This window comes from Pieris rapae, chromosome 19, assembly GCF_905147795.1.
Source record: "Pieris rapae chromosome 19, ilPieRapa1.1, whole genome shotgun sequence".
NCBI lineage: Eukaryota > Metazoa > Arthropoda > Insecta > Lepidoptera > Pieridae > Pieris > Pieris rapae.
In genome coordinates, this window is record NC_059527.1 from 466136 (window position 1) to 479056 (window position 12921).

Sequence of the window (12921 nt, forward strand, 5' to 3'; positions counted from 1 at the left end):
GAAACATATTTGCTGTTATATATTTTATACTGTAATTGCTATCGTATCTATAATCGTAAATATATGTCACGTCAAGTTTTGCAAACGTGTATCTATCCGAACTAACATCCAACATTTGCAATAAGTCTTCGCGATCAATAATAAGTTAAAAGTAACTAACCGTTTTGAAACGCATAAGTTTTTCGTTAGTTCATTCGAAGAACAAAGTGTGATATTTTTTGCGTCTGTATTAGGACTGTCATTTTCCCGCTAATTCTGAGCTAGAATCCTTCCCGTCTCATTGTCTGATGAATTCCACAGACTCTCGACGGAAAAAAAGATAATTGCTTCTGTCAGCGGGAAGGATACCTAGATGAATATGTGTGCTGCTATAGTCCTTTGGGTGACCAGTTAAGGGTGTTATGCTTTATTTTAGGCAAACATATAATTTCTTAGTTTCTATTTATCAGAATAAAATGGTTTACCAGATCGTTTTGCATTGGTTGGAGCTAAGTTTGGGCAAAACATATTTTATTGAGGCCATAATTTACCATTGTAAATAAATATTTTTTTACTAAGTACGTTTTTTAAAAACAATTTTTAGTTTCATGGGAAATAACAAATCATCGTTTTACACAAATATACATATGATTATGTATAATATACTTATAAATAGTAAGTAGTGTTCCCGCGTATCTATGATGCTTGAAGAAATTCCGTGTCAGTGTGATGCAGCTGGTATCCCTAGACGTAGTCAGGGCGAGGACATATCTTGTCCATATCTGGTGTATGAAGGAGCAACTTATCGGGCCTCATTACCACTAAACGCCGTATCTCATTTACATAAATGATACTCGCGTTCTTATGTCAATTAGGAACATTCTCAAATTGTCCATTCATTTATTTCGGTTAAAAGAAGTAGACCTTGTTTTAATTTATTGCGATATTTACTATAAAAAATTAAAACGTTACAAAAAATGGTAAATAATTAAATTTTTAATTTTTTGTTTCATTTGAGTTTTGAGAATGACACTAGTAACCCAGAGATGGCGCTTTTCTGGGTATCGCGGATAAATTAAAAAAGTCTCGAACATTTTATATGTTTTTCATTGCAGATGTTTTAGAGAAGTCCCTGATTACGTTGTTAACTAAATAGAATTTATATAAACCATTACGATGTTAGATATCAGTGATTAAAAGAATATTAAATATTGTATGAGAAAACACGTAAAAACCTGCGATTGGATAAATTATTAATTGAATGATTTTAGTTAATAGCTTTAAATATTATGACCTCAAAAGTCTTGCATTCCTCCAACATATACCCTTCATTATTTAATATTCTAATATCAGAAAACAGCCAGTAAGAGTACATTTATCCAGATTTACCCAGTCAAACGCCGCTTAAAAATCTTTATTGTTAATGTCAATTGAAAAATTCACTCCGTACTTCTGATTTGAGTGCACACAGCGTTATGAAGCCATGAGGCAAAGGCTCTTGTTTAGCGTTGTTCTGCCTTCGTTATTGAACGCAAATTGAGTTTGCAATATTGTACCTTACCTTTATAAACAGAATATTTACCGCAGTATTTTCAGAGGAAATTTCTTTTCTATAAATACACTATCCTAACAGTAGTAAGCCAATACGGTCATGTACAAAATATATAGTATAAATACAGTGATATACTCAATATCGCAACTGTGAACTCTGCGAACATTCATATACTGTCGGAAGCAGAATTCAGCAATAGATTTATGTCCCAAAATTACAACAAATATTATAAAACATTGTCTTGTGTAACTATTTAATAAAGAGAGGTAAAGAAATGTTTTTCCTAAAAGTCGCAATAAAATTAACGTTTTTACAGTTCCTGATTAAGCAAGTAAATAAATATAAATGTATATTATGTTTGTAAACAAATGATAAAATCAGGTAACTAAATATGTTGAATGTCATATGTTCACATAAATATATTAAAATATAATTTGATTTTGTTCCTTTTGGAGTAGGCCATTATACTCTTGAGCCGTGGGCTTCATGTGTAGAGGCGCCAATTAAAGAAGGAAGCCAGGTGCTTCCCTGGCTCAAGAAATAATTATTGCACATCGAGGAAATGCTATCAGCTTTAAAGTTACATAGCCATAGAGTCCAAAATCAACAAATTTTATTCTAATTTTCTATTTATTAATTATTATTATTATGTAGGTTAAGAATATTGTAAATGCTGCATATTTGTGTGTCAGAAATACACACATACATTTAAAATATTAAGTTATATTAAGTTACCGTGGGGTGATAGTGGGTTGGTTCCTATAATTGATCTGTCTGGTACTCCGTAGCCATTGGCGGAAACCGCGGCTGCGCGGCTAGCCTCAGTACATCGATCTACGCCATGTGGATTGTTTGAGGGTTGGTCATGTGAGTGGACCAGCAGTCGCCATCAAATAAAAATTTGTACTCCATTAACAATGGTTGGCTGCAGTCAATATGCGTAAAAATATTTTTGAACTAATTCAAAAACTTTGCAAGCATTTAGTCTTAGTCTGTTTAGTCTTTCAAGGCGAGAATACTTATTGACTTGCTGTTGTAGTAAGACAAGAACCAGATAGACAGGCTTTATACACCTAGTATAAATAGTTAGTAGCTTTTTGAGATTATTGTGTAGGAAGGATGGTGAACTGTTCCATCGAACTTTGTTTCTCGACCCTAGTGGCTAGGGCCGGTAAGAAGTATATAACCTTTTCGTCCGGAATGACTTGGCTAGCGTGTTTCAGGGTATTATTTAATTGCAGTGATAGTAGCCGTAGAATGTTATAACTACTTGCAATGATTAATAGTATTTTATACTTAGGGATGTAGACCAAGGAGAATTAGACATTAGACAGCTGAGAATTAAATGTAGGACTTCAACCAGTGTTCGTAGCATTGGAGGCGAAATTATTTAATAACACAAGGCTTAGACAATATTACTGTACAAAATAAAAAGTACTGTATACATTGATTTGATAATTATGTATGAAGACCATGTACCTAAATCATAAATTACATAACTTTGACTTATAAGACTTATTTTTTTAATTCTTTCCCTAAATAACTTGAATTTGGCATTTACTCGTATTCAGAGAGAGACAAGTTCTAAAGGCATATTTAAATGTGAACACAATTTGAACCAAAGAGAACATTTTTCCGTTCGCGCTTGTAAATTTAGTAAACATTTTATCGTTACACATCGACAAATTCCCATCTCTACGTCGGCGAGATGAAAGCTGGCGGTCGATAAAGGCCGCTAACTAATTGAGCAGCACTGAGTTTCACTAATTACTCGAGTAATCCACAATACAGTTGCCCGTTACTGGTTAACTATTAGTTGCGCCAGCGATCATGATATCTTTCAATTATATTTTCAGTTTTTATTATTTTCCAAGTTAATATATTCACCTTAAATAGATGCCGCCTTTTCTTGCATGCAGCTGCAAAAAATACTGAATGTTCCAAGATTCATTTGTTAAATCTCAACTCTTGAATCTTGATCACCGTTCTGTTACCAGTATTTCCTATAGATTACACTCCGGAAAATGATCCATGGAACTACACAACCTGTGTGTGAACTGCAAATCCATCAATCTCTTTCAAATGCTCATCTATAAGCACGCTTGAGAGCCACCCCTTCTTGCCTTCTTCTTTGTCCCTTCCATCTTTCCTAGACAATATGGCTTCTTTCAAGCGGTGGTCAAACAGGCGTGCCACTTAACATCAGGTGCATTGTGGCCAAATCTCTGTCCAGTTCTAAAGAAAAAACTACACAAATAAGTCGATTAGGTAGGTATTTTTAATTGATTAAGGTGATTTTCTTCCTACCCCGATATAAATATTGTTCCAAAGTATGTTATACATCTGTTATATTCAATGTAATTCTAAGATACAGAAGTCCCGAGTGTTTATTTAACAATGACATCGCCATGTCTTTCAAAGCATCAAACGTCTGTCGAAATGCGTCTTCCGGTTTTGTCCGTGTTTTTGTGCCCGGACGCGTGTCCACTTCGTGAATAATTCAAGCGTCCGGCTGTCCGTACAATTGTATGTATTTATACAATCAATGATAACAATATGTTCGGGGTAATTGGCGTTTAAGAATCCATAATAACATTTTGATATTAGAATTCTATGTTTATATGTATGAATCAATTTGAAGTATTCTTACTTGAATAGCTTTTTTTTGCTTATTTCTGGAAACCACCAGAGCAGAAAAATAAATTCTACGTCGTTAAACTTCGTTTTCTAACTAAATTACAATTTTGTTTGTCGAATTATGCTACCGTATTTAATGTTAGGTTTTGAAAACCAATCGAACGTTAGCCCTCGTCCGTAGTTATCATGCTTATAAATGCTTAACCAACGAGGCATATTATTATTATTTAATATTGATTAAGTGAGTTCGTGACCAATGGGAAATGTTTCTAGTACACTATTAAAGTTATTGTTAAAATTCCGAACATAATAGAAATGTCTTAAGCCTCATAATATTTTAATGTTGGCAATAAACTGTGATTGATCGTGTACCTACAGGTAATTATTTCCGGTCAACAATACGTTGCTGGTTCTTGATTTATAAACCAAATGGGTTTACAACTGTAATTTTGGAGCTAATTAAACACATACCCTCGTTCCACAGCTGAGCGTTAGTTTGGCAGTTTTGGCCACGCACCGCTACTGTTTGGAACCAACTGTACCTACCCTGTAGTATTTCAGAACCAATTCGATAAGAGTCCATCATGAAAAGAGCGTACCAATTCTTAAAAGGCAAGGCTCGTTATCTCTTAACATCTGGTAAGCATCCTGCTCGATTGCCCCCTGTTATATAAAACTACGCATCATACCTTCTCAAAATCGAATAGCATAGCATACATATTTGAAACTAAGTTAAACTGTTAAACAACGAGCGATATAAAACTGTTAAAAATTTAAACACATAATGAAACTATCGTAAATACAGTAAAAGACACAGGAAATGTTAAAATGTAATCCAAAAATATTCTTTAATAGATTAAAAATTTACTATAACACTTACACTTGGGATTACTATCCCAAGTGTAAGTGCGTCCGAAGCTTAGCGAATTGAAATTACATTCCCAGAACAAAATTCTTCTTCTTTTATTGCGTTTCCATTACGGGAGCCAACCACCGGTAATCCGTCAGTCTCATGAAACGTGCCCTGTCTTGGTCATCCAGAAACTCTTCCGCAGTCGCCATACCCGTCCACTCCTTAACGCTACGACGCCTTCTTTCTTCTACCAACACGCCGTTTACCCAGAATTTAACATATTAGTTGAAGAAAGTGGTAGCTATCGTGGTGCAACACCTGCTCAGCTACAGAAATTTCCGTTATTTAATGTTCCGAAGACCAAAATGAAGCTTTTTCATTGGGGGTAATTTTAAATCATGAAAGTGAGCGAGATAAATATACATTGTAAGGTATGTTTTACCTGTTATGACTGACTTCTAAATATACATGTGAATTACCTAACTTTTACTGATGTTAACTGTAAACGTTACTCGAAGATTGTGTAAGAATACTTGTGAGTTGTGAAATGTTTCTCAGTAAAAAGCAATTAACAAACTCTATAGCTGTATCATATATAGATAGACTTGTAGGTTAAGAAGTTGTAAGGAGCTATTAATCCACACATAATGAAGAGCAGGATCAAGTTTACGCGAACTTCCTCGCATGATAATTACGGAGGGAGTTTTTCATCATTTCACGTGAGTAGGCACTTACTTTAGAAAGGAAAATTCATGAGTGAAATATACATAATTACTTAAATGTTAATTTAGTTTTAAGGATATAATATGTCCGTTTGATTTATAGGTAATGTCAGGTAAGTAATTTATCAGACTTAGGTCTCTTAGACTTGTCTACGTGACAACGTCTCATAACTCGATGGAGCCGGCTGCACGCACAAAAAAACATTACCTCGCGGCACGGCGTTACCTCTGAGGCGTTCCATTTATGGCTTGAAGTGCAAGCGAGAGCGCGAAACGAGCGACAAAGAGGCACAATCGCCTTCGCGTTCGGCAGCTTTCGTTCGTTAAAAGTTGACATAATTGTATTTATGATTACAAATAAATGTAACTTGGTCATTTCAATTGTGATTCCCATTAACCTCCTTCTCTATATCCATACAAAATATCTATCTAACACATCAAATTAAAATTTTCTTTTGAAAAATGCGACCATCCATCAGTATTTTCTAACGACGTTGTCACGTTCAACTATCGTCAGTAAACCGACTTTACAGACAACCGAATTTTATTGTTTCGAACAACCTCCGACCCATGACTTCCGAATATATAATAGACAATACACAATTTGATTTTTTTCTTTTAATTACCACAGACAATATAAAAATAATTACTACATAAATATATTTTTAAGTTCTTAAAAGTATTTAAAATAATTAAATTCAGTGTTAATAATTAATTGAAACTATGTTAATTCGAATGTTTTCGTATATTTTCGACAAGTAAATGAATTAAACAGTAATTTTAATTTTAATTAGCAATTATATCTGGCAATTTAAGATACCTACAAGATATTTATTTTAATTGGATATTTTGAGATAATTTAAAGTATTTAAACGTTAACCTTCACATAGTTAAATGGTTAGTCACGGTTATACTTTTCAAAAGTAATACTTGATTGAGAAGAATAGTTATATAGCAATTTGTGGGGTTTTTGTTTTCTCCAACACGACACTTTGGAGTAATCCTCTTAACAGCCATTTCTTGTCACACGAACTGCCTTTCTTGCGTTAATGGAGGATATATTATGAACTGTGGAGGAAGAAAGCTTCTCCTCCTCTTTTTTAATGGAGGATTGTGTAACCAATGACTGACCTGAAGGCTGAACTCTAGAAGTTGTAATTAGCTCACTTCAGGGTACTATAACTAATACTGGCACTGATGGTTAAAGTAACTTTATTGTCTTTATACGCAATTTATATTAATATTTATATTAATACACAAAAGATATCTACACGTATATTAAAAAAAATATTTATGGGCGAATCGGAGTCACAATTAATGCTAAGTCAACGACAAGTAAGATTATAAGTGTCGTATTTAAACATGTTTTAAATGTAATTTAGATTGTTGCAAGTTGAGTGAAAGACTTTGTTTGGGATGTTTGCTTAATTAGAAAGTCAAAACTTAAGGAAACTCTCGCAAATCGTGTGGGAAAATGATGGGATTAGAAAATACATGTGGTTATAATCTACGCGTTTCTATAGCTTTAATTACGTTAGTTAGAACGTTGCAAAGGTCTACAACCACCGTCCGATGTTGTCAGTATCATCATAAATATACAGTACTTTCTTAACTAGTCGTTTCTTAACCTATATAATAATAATTATTTAAAATGAATGAAAATAAAATTTAAAAAGTGTGACCTCTGTGGCAGCCTATCTACCAGGTGCCAATTTATCTTTAATTTAATTAGCGCCTGTACACTAGAAATTTAGTTAAAACAAAATCAAAATTGGATAAATGATTTATTCCGTTTTGCTAGTTAAAAGAATTACTTAAATAAATATTATGCATTTAATTAATAAATAAAAAGTATTATTACTACGTTTTTGTACTTAGATAGATAACACAAATACATCTATGTTGCTTGAATATTCTGAAAAATAAGGAATGCATAAAAATCTTATACGCAAAGACGCTGTTCAAGTGGCGATACAATTTACAGACAACACAGGTAACTTGAGCCACAATATAATAGTTAAATTTTTAATGGTTAATTTCTTTAAATGCCAAGTACAAGGTGTAAACACTTGAACTCATAGACTGGCGTAATTGAGGAAGTGGTTATGTACTTCTCAATTGTGTTCTGCGAAAGAATAATTACGTTTCCCTGGTTTCCCTTACACGCGATGGTTCATGTGTGACTTTTTATTCGCAAATACATTTTTCATTTAACGTGGGAGAGAAGTTATGTCGTATTCAAACGGATCTTAAGAACGGAATTACGGTCATTCAAAGGCATAGAACTTTACAAATTCCAATTTTTTGAGCAGCCTTCAACGTGCATTTCTCATCGCATTGGTCGTAGGTTCGATACCCGGCCGTGTTTATCCGGCTTCTAGGGCGGACATTGGCCTGTTCGGATAGAGCCCCCGCTGGCACTGTGAGTTCACGACCTGCATCACGACATACATCAGTGATGGTTCAGTGTTTAAGGGACGATATCAATCCTGAAATCGTGTGTCCAATCCCCGTCGTTTATAACAAGAACAATTGAAACTAATCGTAGTGTTTATTATTATCCAAGTAATCCTATTATGTTCACTTGTAAGTGTATAAAAAAGCCTTTCTTTTCGTATAATGTTCTATGCACGCTTTTGTATTCAGCCTCCCGTGCCTACACACGCCGTCAACATTACTATGACATGCCATATTCTCACGATGTCATCCTTCACCGTACAAGCGATGTTATTTGTAGCGTTACAGTACCCATTCCATATTTTTAATAGCAGTATAATACTTTACTACACTTGTGTGAGCTATTATGACTTGATAAACAGATGTGTATGGCATCATGCTAAGGTCAGTGTTTTTTCAAGAATGTACTCAGCTGTCAAGAAGGCCCCGGTGTTGTGCGCGCGCGCATGGGTGGAGTTTGTTTGATCTGACCGCGACACGCCCCCTACAATGGCTTTATTACTTTATATGGCTTCAGAATTACTGCACATGATCTGGCTTAAGTAACATGGTTGTACTTGAGAATGTGTCAAAGGCTCATTGCTTAACCATCATTCATCTTTTAGCGATTCCGAAACTTTTACGCCTTTTTATAAGCTCGTAAACTATATTCTTTTAAATATTGATATCGGGCTTTTAAAGTCAGGAAATAGTGTTTGTAAGTAGATACCTACGTTTGATGTTATTTTTTAGAAAAGAGGGATATTGGCAGATCCTGAGGTTACGTGATCCTGCCGTCCCTGGTCATTCTTAAAGACAATAAATTGGTTCTTGAATGGGCAGATTTTCATTGTGAGGTGGTAACCGTTCCAAAGAGGAGACGAAACTCAGTTCTTATCTTAAATCTTCAATCTTATAAATAATTAAATATTTAACCTAAATATATAATAAACACTTTTAAGCTGGTTTAATAATGAGTTCGTAAATATAAGTTAAACTTATGTTATTGGAACAAATATATCAACAAAGTACTTTAATAAATTTAAAATTGGTCCCTTCGGCAGTGTACCTTTAATACTGGCATTTCTCGTTTTTTATAAAGCAATGTATAACAATAATAACAAATCTTAAATTAAAATTAAAAACTGAAACTTATTAAACCCACTTTTAGATTTACCTAGATTAATATAATAATTTAAGCGTCGGTAGGTCATTGATTGACGTGGTCAACAAGAAAACCAGGAGACATTATGGTTCCACCGGTTTCTGTCACGAGCCTCTTATGTTTGTGTGTAACAGTGCGACTATATTGATGCCATTTTGGCAGGACGCCATCTAGTTCTTTTCCATTCGGATGCTTGGTACTCTTCAATTGACTGGTATTCTACTCGTATATAATTGAGTTAACCTTGCCCTATAACCCCTAGGTGGGGCAGAGGGCTCCACAGTGAGTCTCCATCGCTTTCGGTCTTGAGCCTCGTATCGATAAAAGATCGGTCCGGTTTCTCACTGTTTCGGTATCTTGAATCTTTGTTTTTCAGGCAAGCAGGAGATTAGCCCACTGTACCTTAGCCTGATAGTGGGGCTGCCACTTTAAACCTTCCAGACAAGCTCGATTTTATGCGTTAGTGTGTAGATTCTGTTTTAAGACGCAGAATGCTCGCCTTTTGCCCTGCATCCTCAGCTCAACTGCAGCTCTAGGTAGTGGGCACGCGAAAGCGTGGCTGCAGCAGTTCCCAGGGTGGACGACTAGGACGTGAATGACCCAGACTGGCCGGGGTTCTGCTTACATAAGTGTTCCACTACATAACACAGCAGATGGTCTTATTTGGCTTTTTCTAGGCAATGCTGACCTCACTTCATCAGCGATTCCCACCAACACCATCCCCAACTTCCCACCCCAAATAAGCTTATAGATATACATATTACATACAGAGGCAAATACACATTCAAATAAGTGTGAAATGCTATTTACAGAAAATACCTTTGCTATCTACATAATTATCATTCCTCAGTTATCTAAGGTGGTTAAATAGCAAATAAAACTGTCAGCGCCATAACTCAATTAGATCACAAATCACTTTATCGGTACTGATAAGAGGCCTTTGATTTATGGTTTGTGCATATTTTGACCGAGTTACGGGTTAACATACCTTCATTAGTGATTAACGCACATGACGTATGACTTGGGTCTTGGGTTTGATATCGAGCGAAACAATTATTGCTTTATGGTAGTCATTTTAATTGCCTCCAACTTAGTTTCATAGTCGGACGTTATGGGCAGGGGTATCACTTAAAATAAAGTAAGCCTCCTGCCAGTTTACCTCTTGTGCTATTAAAAAAAATGTTTTCAAATTTGATTGTTAAGCCCATTGATGCACAACGAATAGACGAACTCAAGTAATATAGAAATCATCACGAGGATAGGAATGAAATCATTCAAATCATCAAGGTTAGCAATTTTTTTGCGACATCTGACATATTCTTAATATATAAATATTAAATATTTAAACCTTCCGGACCTACTCTATTTGTGAAAAAAGTTCATACAATAGATATACGGAAGATTTCATTTTAAATAATACAGAATAAATTTTGAAACAATGAATTGGAAAGTGACAAATAACGACACAATATTTAGATAAAACGGTAGCTTTACCTTAAAATAAAATGCGGTTATTTTTAAGTAAGAATTCTTGTAACCGAATAGGGTTGCCAATAGACCAATCTATTTACTAGATGTTCCTCGATGCTTTAAAACATAGCACTGAAATTATATGTACCGAACAAAATAAAGAATATTTTTACAGATTCTTCTATTTATATAGCTGAAATATAGTGTAATCTATGTAAGTAGTTTATATTTTTGTGTAAACGTCGAAATTACTTGACTTGTTCGTTTGAATTTCCATACAAAGTATATATGTCTCGACATAGCATTAGACCCCAATATAATTATAAATCAATGTATTTTTGCTGTTGCCCAAATTTAAATGTACTTTTGTTGTTTAATAGTACATATATCTTTCGATTAAGATATTATACGTTAAGACGATATACATATTAAAAATATCTAATTCGCTTCATAATAAAAAAACCACACTAAAAACAGATAAAGCCTGTTAATTACGAATAATTGGTAAAACACTTTATTTACTTTTTCTTTAACAATCACTTTCATGGTCAGGTTATCTTCTGAAGTAGCCCTCCCTACTTCCCCACACTTTGTTCTATCCCGGTCTAAAGATATGGCCATAACGCACACAATTATACTACATTATATTTTCATGTGTTTCTTTTATTATAGTAAAATTACCCATTCAATGTAATATTTTATTATTTTAAACATGGCAACCCTTAGTGGCATCGACAATAGCCGATCCTATTCCGAACGTTATCGGTAACAGTGGCCATAAAATGTTAGTTTAATCACGGCGGCCGTCGGCACCTCAGCTATCGGAACACATTCTAGGGAAGTGTGCCTTTGTGGGGACCGGTATCATTACCTCTCCTAGTTCTTATCTGATGGTTAGGTGACCATCTGAATGTGGGTTTTGGGATATTTTTAGTGTTCTTGATTCTTATTAAACACACACAGTTGTTTTTTAGCAAGACCTAACTTAAGCCGCTTATAAAAAATTAAAACCGTTGAATCAGGTCGTCGTTCATATTGAAGTACTTACTCGTCTGTCTCATTTCATCATTGGGTATACAACATTTCACAGTAACAGACGAAATAGTTTACTACGTTGGAGCATATAGATTGTATATCCATATCAAGTTTTTATAAATAAGCGTCCCAAAAATACCTAACACAAAATATAAGTGTTAAAAGCGTTTGGTTCTTCACTTATCAGATTTAATTATGTATTTGTATGTATATCATTTGACCTCAATGTTATGCAAATGTATGTAGATCGAATGTGTCTGACCCTTACTTAGCCTAGGGCATACTTTATAACTAGGTTTATATAAGACTTCTTATAATTGTATTTCGGCTGTAGACTTTATTCTATGTGCGCAAATAACACTCGCTTGTACTAGAGAAAATCAGCGTGAGGAAACCGGTAGGCTTAATCCCAAAGTCAAGAGTATGTGTCGGGCACAAAAGGTTGCCTATTTGCTTATTAGAAAAATAATTTAGTTTATTTGTCATAGACAAAATTCATTTTATCGTAAGGATTTTTAAAACGATCCCGACATTTGTTTCATAATTAATCGTAACGAAGCTTTCATCCCAAAAGCTCAAAAACCCTGGCCCCTTTATCTCAGTGGATCTAAAATCGGCGCGGGCGTCTCAAAGAGTGTAGTCCAGTAGCCTCTAACAATTTAATACCTCTCATAAACCGCTTAAGAGCGATAATTTCTCTTATTGTCTCGATAAATTAGCTTAATTAGGGGATAAAAAATATCTAGTGTGCTCGTGGGTGGCCGAGGGATGGGGCCTAATTAGCAAATGTTGCCACCGTTAGATTCTCTTTGATAAAGGAGACCGTTTTTGACATACTTTAAAGTGTATATTATCTCGAAATTTTATTCAGTGCTGTATAAAATCAGTGTGTAGTGACAATTACTATTTCCCTGAACTGCACTCGCAAACTGACAAATTATACAGATTGAATACAGAGGCATTCAGACCGGCAAGTGGCTCAATTGTACAGGCAGAAGACCATCCCTTTTGGTTGAAGGAACACTTGCTCAGTACTTTATGTTGCCATACTTCTCTCCTACATTACTACTAT